The sequence below is a fragment of the Cherax quadricarinatus genome, chromosome 16, assembly GCF_038502225.1.
Source record: "Cherax quadricarinatus isolate ZL_2023a chromosome 16, ASM3850222v1, whole genome shotgun sequence".
Classification (NCBI taxonomy): Eukaryota; Metazoa; Arthropoda; class Malacostraca; order Decapoda; family Parastacidae; genus Cherax; species Cherax quadricarinatus.
This window is the reverse complement of record NC_091307.1, coordinates 41,287,512-41,300,596: the sequence shown is the minus strand read 5'-3', so window position 1 is coordinate 41,300,596 and position 13,085 is coordinate 41,287,512.

Genomic DNA, 13,085 nt, shown 5'->3' with positions numbered 1-13,085 from the left:
TCTCAAGCCCATCCAATCCTTGGTGTCTTCTGTTGTCTCTCCACTTTTTACCCAAACTACATCTTCTCCCTCCGCAGCCAAGCTCCCTTCACCTTCTCTCTCATCTGAGACTATTGAAGCCATCTCCGCGTTTATCGATTAGACAGCACCTGTGATTGACACCGGTCCGCCCCCCCAACACTTCACATTCTCACCTGTGCCTTCACACTATCCCAATACTTCACCGCTTACTAGTTACCTATTCCCTCCGCATGTTGACTTTACTGACCCGCCCGGTCCGCAAACATCTGCAAAATCTTATACTCTTTTCGCCGATAAAGTGGAATATTCAGTGGAATATTCGAGGTCTAAGGGGTAATCAGGATGAGCTTCAGGTATTACTCTTCCAGTTTTCCCCTGTTTGTGTCTCTTTCTAAGAACGAAAATTGCACTCTGCTGGTTTCCATCCCGTCTGGGGCTATATCTTATTACATTCAACGAATCCTTTTCCCGATTGGCCTTTTAATGAAAGTGCAATTCTTGTACTCCACGTTGTACCACATTGTCTGGTCCTTGTCCATACTTCGCTGTATTACACTGTAGCCCACAGCTACTTGGACAAGTGGTATACAGTCTGCTCTTTATATTTTTTCACCTCGACCATTATCTATTACGGTTGTGGCATTTCTGATTTCTTCCCTATCTCCTCCTCTCCTCTTAGGAAATTTTAATGCTCATCATTTCCTCTGGGGAGAGTCTCACTGTGACTCTCGTGGCGATCAGTTAGAGGCTCTTCTCGCTTCTCCCTCTCTATATTTTAAATACAGATGCTCCCACTCATTTCGACCCTCAAACTTTTGCGTAGATCTTTTAGTTTGTTCCTCCTCAAATACACTCGATTTTAATTAATCTGCTCCCTGATTTGCGTATTCTCGACCTCCTCGTACGCATGTTGGCAGTATGAACTGGCGAATTGGGCCATTTACTCACGTCACACTGTTTTTTAGTGAAGAAACTTCTCCTTTGTCCCCAACTGCTCAGCTATTACACCTAATTTTTGTTCTCGGTTTTAACCGCAGCCTAGAATACAATCCCTCAAACCTCTTTCAGGTGTCCTCAGAAATGCTTGCCTATGTGATAAATGGTGTCTCAATCTTCACTGCTTGCCTAGTTGGTCTCTTTCATGTGCTCGTGTAGTATCCTTGAAACGTGCTGCATGAGGCCGATATCGTTAGAAACACCGACTCCTTGATTCCAAGTAGGTGAGAATGATTGCCCGACCTGTCATTTGAGAAGCTGAACGCACTTGTTAGTAGGATTATGTTTCTGCCGTCACTTCGGCCTCCTCTGACAGTGCATTTATGAGAAAAGTACAGTACTTGAGTGGCAAGTACTCTCTGGACCCAGCTTCTGCCGGTGTCAGCATTCCAAGCCCTCTCGAAGTTGCCAGAGAAAATGGAAATTATCTTGTCAGTATCTCTACAGGGCTCCACCTATGCTCCTCGCGTCTTTTCTCCAAGTCATACTTCTGGAACACTTTCCTTTGCCGATCGTCGGCAGCCGGGCCTCAAGGCGTTCATATTCATATGCTTGAACATTTACATCTGTCCGCGCTCGCAATTCTCAAACTTCTTTTTAATGTCATCAGGACACAAGCGTTCTTATCCCGCTGTGAAAATCTGACGTTGTTCTGCCTTTTCATAAACCGGGCACCTCGAACCATGATGCCTCACACTATCATACCATAGCTCATACCAGTTAAGTTAGCAAGTTCATGGAACGCCTAGTTAATAGACGTTCTGTGTGATATTTAGAGACATACTATGTCTCTCCACTAGCCAAATTGGCTTTTGCAAGGGCCGCTCCACTATTGACCCCTTACTCCTCCTATGTTTGTAATGCCTTTGCATTACAGTCAGGCACATAGCATGGAACCCACACCTGGTCAACAACAAGAATAGTCCCTGAGCTGAGCGGAATGTCTTACAAAGAGAGAATAATGGAACTCAACCTGACAACACTTGAGGACAGGAGAGATATGGGGGACATGATATCGACATATAAAATACTGAGAGGAATTGAAACCTAGGCCAGAAATAGTGTTTCAGACATCGGACAAAGTAACAACACGACACAGCTGAAAGTTGAAAACAAATTAGTCACAGGGATGTTAGGAAGTACTTCTTCATTCACAGAGTTGTCAGGAACTGGATCAGTCTGACGGTGATGTAGTTGAGGTAGGATCCATACACAACTTTAAAAAGTACAGTAAACTCATGGAACTGAGACAGTGGACCTAGTGGCGACAAGCGAGAAGGCAGGGCCGAGAGCTATGAATCGACCCCTGCAACCACAGTTAGGTGAGCATGCACACACACACACACACACACACACACACACACACACACACACACACACACACAGCGTAATGATAGAAAAAACTAGCTGAAGTGGCCATAAGTGGGCATAAGTGGACAGGGTAAAGTTACTAGCTGTGGGTGATTTCATTCTCAAGAAGATCGATTGGGAAGCCTGGAGCCACGTGAGGGACCAGAAACGTGGAGGGCTAAGATGATGTAAGTGGTAATCGAAAACCCAATGCATCAACATGGGGACACTACCGGAGATAGAGAGAGAGGTGAATATACCAGCAAGGCTGGACCTCATATTTCATCTTGAGTACTTCAGACACTGAGGACTTCGCATATGACAAACCCCTCAGAGATAGTGCTCATATCGTCCTGAGCTTCGAATACATTGTAGAGTTAATAGTGGATAGTGAAGCAGCGAGATAAGGATGGGAGAAGTCAAATTACGAAAGAGGTGACTACACAGGTATGACGCAATTCCTACAAGAGGTGCAGTGGGGAAAGAGAAATGGAGGGAGAGATAGTTGGTGAAAGGAGGCAGAAGAGAAGTTCGTACCCAAGGGCAACAAAAGCAATGAAAATACCAGAACGAGCCCTTGGTTTACCCGGAGGTGGAACGAGGCAAAAGCTAAGTGCGCTAGAGAAAGGAAAATGTATAGGTGACGAAGGACCCGGGAAACTATGGAGATGAGCCAAAGTGCCAGAAACGAAAATGCATGGATAAGGAAGGAGGCCCAGAGGCGATATGAGAAAGATGCAGCATCGAAAGGCAAATATGACCCAAGTCTGGGACCAGGTAACCAGGTTAAGGAAGGAAGACGGGAAGATAATAAACGACCAAGAAATATGTGAGGAGCTCATCACATGTACGGAGGTATTTTCAGTGTAGACAGAAAGGCTCCCAGTAAACTGCGAACAAGTTTCCGAAGAGGAGGTGAAGAGACTGCTAAGGCGGTGGTACATATCTCTTCATTAGTCCAGAGAGAGAGAGCAGAGTCACTGTGTGTCCCACTAACAAAAAACTTCAATACCTGAAGTGTCACAAACCTAATGGAGCTTTACGACAGGGTAACAAAAGAGAGAGGGGTGAGTAGACTGCATTTTCTTAGTCTGTAAGAAAGCTTTCGTCACGGTTTCACACAAGAGATCAGTGAAGGCACGAATAACAGGAGAAGTAGTGATACGGATCCGGGATTATCTGACAGCAGAAAGTGAACAAGGGTCAGTCGTAGGTCACATGCTGTATCTGGTATATGGCAATGACTTGACAGAAGAGATAGACTCAAAGATGTCTCTGTTTGCAGACAGCGTAAAGGTAATACAACGTACTGAAGCGGATGGAGATCAGATAAGACTTCCAAGGAATCTGGCCAAGTTAGTATCCTTGTCTGACAAATGGCTCCTGGAGTTTATTCCCATCATGTGCAAAGTCATGAAGCTTAGGAAAGGACAATGAAAACCTCGGATGGAGTTCACGCTCGGAAGTTAAAGAATGGAAACCCCACTCTAGGAAAAGAATTTTGGGGCGAGCGTCATACCGAACACATCTGAGTGACACAGCTATCAAATAACTGCTACAGCATATGGGCACCTAGCAATCCTCAGAATAGCGTTTCGGCATCTAAGTAAGGACTCGTTAATGATGCTGTACACCGTGTGCGTCAGGCTCTTATTGGAGTTTGCAGCACCAGAATGGAACCCACAATTGGTAAATCATGTTAAGAAATTAGAGAAAGTGCAAAACTTTGCAACAATACTTGTACCGGAATTAAGGTGTATGTCCTACGAAGAGAAGGCTAAGGAAGCTCAACCTGACGACACTGGAGAACAGGAGGGATAGTTGGACCATGATAAAGTCATACAAAATACTGAGAAGAATTGACAAGATGGACAGGAACTCAGATGAGTCAGGGAATAGCCAGGAACCTGAACAGTCTGGGGAGTGATGTAATGGAGGAAGGATCCATACAAGGTTATAAGATAAGGGAGAGAGAGTGGAACTAATACAAAGTACCGAACTGGCGTGGTCACGAGCTGTGATACGACACCTTCAACCACTAAAAGTTGAGCGCGCACACACACACACACACACATACACACGCACACACACACACACACACACACACACACACACACACACACACACACACACACACACACACACACACACACACACACACACACACACACACCTACCAGAGAGAGAGGAGAGGATGAACCAGCAAGACTGAGAATTGACAAGATGGACAGGAACTCAGATGAGTCAGGGAATAGCCAGGAACCTGAACAGCCTGGGGAGTGATGTAGTGGAGGAAGGATCCATACAAGGTTATAAGATAAGGGAGAGAGAGTGGAACTAATACAAAGTACCGAACTGGCGTGGTCACGAGCTGTGATACGACACCTTCAACCACTAAAAGTTGAGCGCGCACACACACACACACACACACACACACACACACACACACACACACACACACACACACACACACGCACACACACACACACACACACACACACACACACACACACACACACACACACACACACACACCTACCAGAGAGAGAGGAGAGGATGAACCAGCAAGACTGGACCTCGTGTTCAACCTGACCAGTTCTGACACTGAGGACGTCACATACGAGAGGCCCCTTGGAGCTAGTGATCACGTGGTTCTGAGCTTTGAATACATAGTAGAGTTACAAGTAGAGAGGGTAACAGGAGATGAATGGGAAAAGCTATACTATAAAAGGGGGGGACAACACTGGTATGAGGAACTTCCTGCAGGAGGTTAAGTAGGACAGAGAATTGATAGGAAAGTCAGAAAACGAAATGATGGAATAAGTAACAACCAAATGCAAGGAGGCAGAGGAAAGGTTTGTTCCCAAGGGCAACAGAAATAATAGGAAGACCACAATGAGCCCCTGGTTTACCCGAAGAAGTAGGGAGGCAAAAACCCAGCGACAGTACGAAAACAACATAGCATCAAAAGTCTGACTCGAAACTGGTGCATAGCCACATTAAGAGGAAGACAATAGTCAAAGACCAGGTGATCAGACTTAGGAAAGAAGGTGGGGAACTCATAAGAAACGATCAAGAGGTATGTGGGGAGATCAACACGAGATTTAAGTATTTACAGTGGAGACAGGAAGGATTCTGGGAATACAGAGCAGAGGAGGACATCAAAAAGGAATATACCAACAAGTGTTGGATGACATACACACAACTGAGGAGGAGGTGAAGAAACTGCTAAGTGACCTTGATACCTCAAAGGCGATGGGACCGGACATCTCCCCGTGGGACCTTAGAATGGCAGCAGAGACGATGTGTGTTCCAATAACCACGATATTCAACACATCCCTCGAAATGGGCAACTACCTGAGGTATGGAAGATGGCAAATGTAGTTCCCATTTTACAGAAAGGAAACAGAAACGAGGCACTATACTATAAACCAGTGTCACTGACGTGTATAGTATGCAAAGTCATGGAGAAGATTATAAGCAGGAGAGTGGTAGAGCACCTGGAACGGAACAAGATTATAAATGACAACCAGCACGGATTCATGGTAGGCATATCCTGTGTCACAAACCTTCTGGAGTTTTATGATAAAGTAACAGAAAACACAAGAGAGACGGGTGGGTTGATTTCATTTCCTTGGACTGCCTTCGACACAGTTCCTCAGGAGAGATTAGTGCAGAAGCTAGGGATCAGGAGCGTATAACAGGAACGGCACTGCAGTGGATCAGAGAATACCTGACAGGGAGGCAACAACGAGTCATGATACATGATGAGGTATCACAATGGGCACCTGTGACAAGCGGGGTCCCACAGGGGTCGGTCCTAGAAACAGTGCTATTTTTGGTATAAGTGAATGACATGATGGAAAGGATAGACTCAGTAGTGTCCCTGTTCACAGATGATGTGAAGTTAATGAGAATTAAATCAGATGAGGATCAGGCAGGACTTCAAAGAGACCTGGACAGGCTGGACACCTGGTCCAGCAACTGGCTTCTCGAATTTAACCCCGCCATATGCAAAGTCATGAAGATCGGGGAAGGGCAAAGAAGACCGCAGACAGAGTATAGGCTAGGTGGCCAAAGACTGCAAACTTCACTCAAGGAGAAAAATCTTGGGGTGAGTATAACACCGAGCACGTCCGCGGAAGCACACATCAACCAGATAACTGCTGCAGCTTATGGACGCCTGGCAAACCTGAGAATAGCGTTCTAATACCATAGTATGGAATCGTTCAAGACACTGTACACCGTGTATGTCAGGTCCATACAGGAGTATGCAGCACCAGTTTGGAACCCTCACTTGATCAAGCACGTCAAGAAATTAGAGAAAGTGCAATGGTTTGCAACAAGGTTAGTTCTAGAGCTAAGGGGAATGTCCTACGAAGAAAGGTTAAGAGAAATCGGCCTAACCACCTGGAGGACAGGATGGTTAGGGAAGACATGATAACGACATACAAAATACTGCGTGAAATAGACAAGGTGGACAGAGACAGGAAGTTGCAAACATGGGACAAAGAAACAAGGGGTCTCACTTGGAAGTTGAAGACTCAGATGAGTCAAAGAGATGTTAGGAAGTATTTATTCAGTCAAAGAGTAGTCAGGAAGTGGAATAGCCTAGCAAGTGAGGTAGTGGAGGCAGGAACCATACATAGCTTTAAGACGAGGTATGATAAAGCTCATGGAGCAGGGAGAGAGAGGACCTAGTAGCGTTCAGTAAAGAGGCGGGGCCAGGAGCTGAGTCTCGACCCCTGCACCCACAATTAGGTGAATTAGGCGAGTACACATATGCACACATACACACACACACAAACACACACACACACACACACACACACACACACACACACACACACACACACACACACACACACACACACACACACACATACAATCCAGCCAAATGCAAAGTCATGAAGATTGGGGAGGGGCAAAGAAGACCGCAGACAGAGTATAGGCTAGGTGGACAAAGACTACAGACCTCACTCAGGGAGAAAGACCTTGGGGTGACCATAACACCGAGCACATCACCGGAGGCACACATCAACCAAATAACCGCTGCAGCATATGGGTGCCTGGCAAACCTGAGAATAGCGTTCCGATACCTTAATAAGGAATCGCTCAAGACACTGTACACTGTGTATGTTAGGCCCATACTGGAGTATGCAGTACCAGTCTGGAACCCACACCTGTTCAAGCACGTCAAGAAGTTAGAGAAAGTACAAAGGTTTGCAACAAGGCTAGTCCCAGAGCTCAAGGGAATGTCGTACGAGGAAAGGTTAAGGGAAATCGGACTGACGACACTGGAGGACAGAAGGGTCAGGGGAGACATGATAACGACATACAAGATACTGCGGGGAATAGACAAGGTGGACAGAGATAGGATGTTCCAGAGAGGGGACACAGGGACAAGGGGTCACAACTGGAAGCTGAAGACTCAGACGAGTCACAGGGACGTTAGGAAGTATTTCTTCAGTCATAGAGTTGTCAGCAAGTGGAATAGCCTAGCAAGTGAAGTAGTGGAGGCAGGAACCATACATAGTTTTAAGAAGAGGTATGACAAAGCTCAGGAAGCAGAGAGAGAGAGGATCCAGTAGCGATCAGTGAAGAGGCGGGGCCAGGAGCTGAGTCTCGACCCCTGCAACCACAATTAGGTGAGTACACACACACACACACACACACACACACACACACACACACACACACACACACACAGCAAATGTAGTCCTAATATTTGAAAAAAGAGACAGACACGAAGCATTTAACTACAGACCAGTGTCACTGAAGTGTACAGTATGTAAATTCATGGAGAAAATTATCAGGAGGAGAGTGGTGGAGCACCTAAAAAGGAATGAGCTTATCAACGACAGCCTGCACGGTTTCAGGGATGGGAAATTCTACGTCACAAACCTACTGGAGTTCTATGAGAGAGTGTGGCTTAGCGTTTCTTTTTGCTTATAATAATAATATGAGAGGGTGACGGCAGTAAGACAAGAGAGAGATGGGTGGGTAGATTAAATTTTCTTAGACTAAGAAGGCGTTTGACACAGTTGCACTCAAGAGATTAGTGCGGAAGCTCGAGGACCAGGCAGGGATAACAGGGAAGTCACTACAATGTATCAGGTAATACTTGTCAGGAAGACAACAGCGAGTCATTGCACGTGGCGAAGTGTCAGAGTGGGAGCCTTAACGAGTGGGGTTCCACAGGCATCAGTCCTAAGACCGGTGCTGTTTCCGGTATTTGTGAACGACATGACGCTAGGAATAGACTCAGAAGTGTTCCTGTTTGCAGATGATGTGAAGTTGATGAGACAAACTCAGTTGGACGAGGACCAGGCAGGACTACAGAAGGATCTGGATAGACTGCACGCTTGGTCCAGCAACTGGCTCCTGGAGTTTAACCCCCACCAAATGCAAAGACATGAAGATTGGGGAAAGGCAAAGAAGGCCACAGACGGAGTACAGTCTAGGGGGCCAGAGCCTACAAACCTCACTTAAGGAAAAGGATCTTTGTGTGAATATAACACCGGGCAAATCTTCTGAGGCACACATCAGCCATATAACTGCTGCAGCATATGGGCGCCTGGCAAACCTAAGAACAGCATTCCGACATCTAAATAAAGAGTCACTCAGGACCCTGTACACAGTGTGTATTTTAGGCTCATGTTGGAATATGCAGCACCAGTTTAGAACCCTCACCTAGCCAAGTATGTAAGGAAACTAGAGAAAGTGTAAAGGTTTGCAACAAGACTAGTCCCGGAGCTAAGGGGTATGTCCTACGAGGAAAGGTTAATTAAGGGAAATCGACCTGACGATACTGGAAGACAGGAGCGTAATGGGGGATATGATAACGAAATATGAAATACTGAGAAGAATCGACAAGGTGGACAGAGACGGGATGTTCCATAGATGGGACACAGTAACAAAGGGTCACAGTTGGAAGCTGAAGACTCAGATGAATCACAGGGAAGTTAGGAAGTATTTCTTCAGTCACAGAGTTGTCAGGAAGTGGAATAGCCTGGGTAGTGATCTAGTGAAGGCAGGATCCATACATAGCTTTAAGAAGGGGTATGATACAGCTCACGGAGCAGGAAGAGCGACTGGGTATCGACCAGTAGAGGCGGGGCCAGGAGATGTGACTCGACCCCCGCAACTACAACTAGGTGAGTACACACACACACACACACACACACACACACACACACGTGCACACACACACACACACACACACACACACACACACACACACACACACACACACACACAGTAGCGTGGGTCCGTGGGGTGAAGACGTGGGTAACAAGGCTCCGAGATCCTTAGCGTTGTATGGCGTGCAATAACAGCAGTAATCAGTGGTAGTAGAACGTCAGTGAACAATAAATACTACGAGTGATAATTAAAGTTATTAGTTAAAGAAAGTGAGAGGAAAGCTGAAATCATAATATTTCAAAGCACAAACCGTTGGGGGTTTTAGGCGCTGTTGCCACATTGGTAGCGGTAGGCCTGAAGAAGTGACGTCACGACAAGTTGTGTGCCATTATACATATAAAGTGAAGTGTATATAATGTGAAGTGTATACTATCATCAGTGAAGAGTGAAATCGCGTGAGGAAGCGGGATGTATGAGAATATATGGTTATAATCATCACGGGTGAAGGATCTCCAAAATAGGGATTTAAGGCCTACGACGACGACTTCGTCATCAGCAGCTTGCAACTGTCACTGCAAGTTTATTCGCCTATTTGTGGTTTGCATATTGACGGCCCTGGCTGGCCTTGCATACTGTTTGATACTGGTCACTCACTCCTGCAAGCTATTACCAGAATTAGAATAGAAATAGCATAGACATAGAGAATATAGTGTTGACGAGTGTGAGAAGGTAGGTGGGACAAGCTTTTAAGGGCAACATTGTAAGACGGTGCTAGGGTAGGTCCCAGGACGGTTGTGTCAGGTCACAAGAAGTTGCGGCCAGTCATTACACCGCACAAGATTCTCTCTCACACACACACACACACACACTCACACACACACACATGCACACACGCACACAGGCAGTGTTACTACCGGTAGTTATTAGCAGCAAGAATACTTAGGAAGCTAGGAAGTCCTCTCTCAATGTGAACAAGGAAAATGATAATAACCAGCAACAATTAATACGTAAATCCAGAAAGGGCAATAAGTGGAGAGAGTAGATAATTGGGAAAGGTAAATGAGACAAAATTTGTGCCTACACGACGGATCTTTCAACCACACAACCTACCCCCCTAACCCTCCATCCCTCACATATTACAGAAGTAGCATCGGCAATGGCTACATCAAACACAGACAACAGGTCTGAAGGAAGCATGGAAACTAAACTGTATGCAGAGGTCCTGTCAAACCCACATGGGGCCAAAACAAAGACAGGGAGCACACTAGGACAGAATGAGAGGTTGGAAGACATTGAAGGAACTAGGACATGTGCAAGGACCTTACCAGATACCTGTGGGGGCCAGGAGCAGGTGAGAAGGAAGGATAAACCAAGAAACATAGGGGCAATAACTAGGGAAGGGACTGAAGGAAGGAACACTCCACGGGAAGGAACTAAAACACATCAGAGGATGCAATGGGAGTCACAGTGGGAGGTGGAAAGGGAAAGATCCGTGTTTGTCTATGGGCTAGACGAAGCTAAAGGGGAAACTTATGATGAAAGAAAGCAGGAGGAGAAAAAAGCGATTGAAGATATCATGAAGGTGATAGGCGAGGGGGACATGACCCAGGTGGCAAATTTTCAGAGAATTGGGTGGTTCACAAAGAAAAGGAATCGGCCTCTCAAAGTAATTTTCAATGCAGAATCAACCCGAACCATGATCCTGCAGGAGAAAGCACGGCTGAGAGGCAAGCAGGAGTTCCGGAGTGTGTACCTCGATCGAGACAGAACACAGGACGAAAGGAAGACAATGAAAGAGAGAGTTCAGAAACGATAGGAGAAATGGGAGGAAATGAAAAAGGAGAGCAGAATAATCCAGGATCAAATGGAAGGACAAGCGCACCCCCCAGAAACACCTGCAGAAGGACTCCAGCCACGACACCTCCAAGGCAACTGAACAATCCAAACCAACCATCACACACCGATCTCTCTGTTTCCACCCCCCGCACCACAGTTACAGTATTAGAACAGAAGTTGAGGGTTTGGTACACAAATGCAGATGGATTAACGAATAAACATGAGGAATGGCAAGAAAGAATCAATGAGAAGTCCCCAGACATCATAGCAGTTACAGAAACAAAACTCATGGAGACAATAACAGATGCAATCTTCCCACCAGGATACCAGATCATGAGGAAAGATAGAAGGGGGAGGGGGGAGGTGGGGTTGCTCTGCTCGTAAAAAAACAGATGGCAATTCGAGAAAATGGAAGGAATAGATGAGACGGGAGAAAGAGACTACATAGCAGGTACACTTCAGTCTGGGGAACACAAAGTGGTCATTGCAGTGATGTATAATCCACCACAGAACTGCAGGAGGCCAAGAGAGGAATATGAAGAGAGCAACAGAGCAGTGGTGGACACACTTGCTGAGGAGGCAAGAAGAGCTCACTCCAGCAGAGTAAAGTTGCTGGTTATGGGGGATTTCAACCACAGGGAGATTGACTGGGAAAACCTGGAGCCACATGGGGGTCCCGAAACATGGAGAGCCAGGATGTTGGACGTGGTGCTGGAAAACCTCATGCACCAACATGTTAAGGACACTACCACAGTGAGAGGGGAGGATGAACCAGCAAGATTGGACCTTGTGTTCACCCTGGGCAGCTCAGACATTGAGGACATCAAGTATGAGAGTCCCCTAGGAGCTAGCGACCACGTGGTTCTGTGCTTTGAATACATAGTAGAGCTGCAAGTGGAGAGAATAACAGGAGTTGAATGGGAAAAGCCTGACTATAAAAGAGGGGACTACATAGGGTTGAAGAACTTCCTGCAGGAGGTCCAGTGGGACAGAGAACTGGCAGGAAAGCCAGTAAATGAAATGATGGAATATGTAACAACAAAATGCAAGGAGGCAGTGGAAAGGTTTATTCCCAAGGGCAACAGTAACAACGGGAAGACCAGAACGAGCCCCTGGTTTACCCGACGGTGTAAGGAGGCAAAAACAAAATGCAATAGAGAATGGAAAAAGTACAGAAGGCAGAGAACACACGAAAATAGGGAGATCAGTCGCAGAGCCAGGAATGAGTACGCACAGGTAAGGAGGGAGGCCCAGCGACAGTATGAAAATGACATAGCATCGAGAATCAAGACTGACCCGAAACTGTTGTATAGCCACATCAGGAGGAAGACAACAGTCAAAGACCAGGTGATCAGATTAAGGACAGAAGGTGGAGAACTCAAAAGAAATGATCAGGAGGTATGTGAGGAGCTGAACAGGAGATTTAAGGAAGTTTTTACAGTAGAGACAGGAAGGGCTGTGGGAAGACAGCACAGAAGGGAACATCAAGAGGGAATATACCAACAAGTGTTCAATGACATACGAACAACTGAGGAGGAGGTGAAGAAGTTCTTAAGTGACCTTGACACCTCAAAGGCGATGGGACCGGACATCTCCCCATGGGTCCTTAGAGAAGGAGCAGAGATGCTGTGCGTGCCTCTAACCACAATCTTCAACACATCCCTTGAAACTGGGCAACTACCTGAGAAATGGAAGACAGCTAATGTAGTCCCCATATTTAAGAAAGGAAACAGAAACGA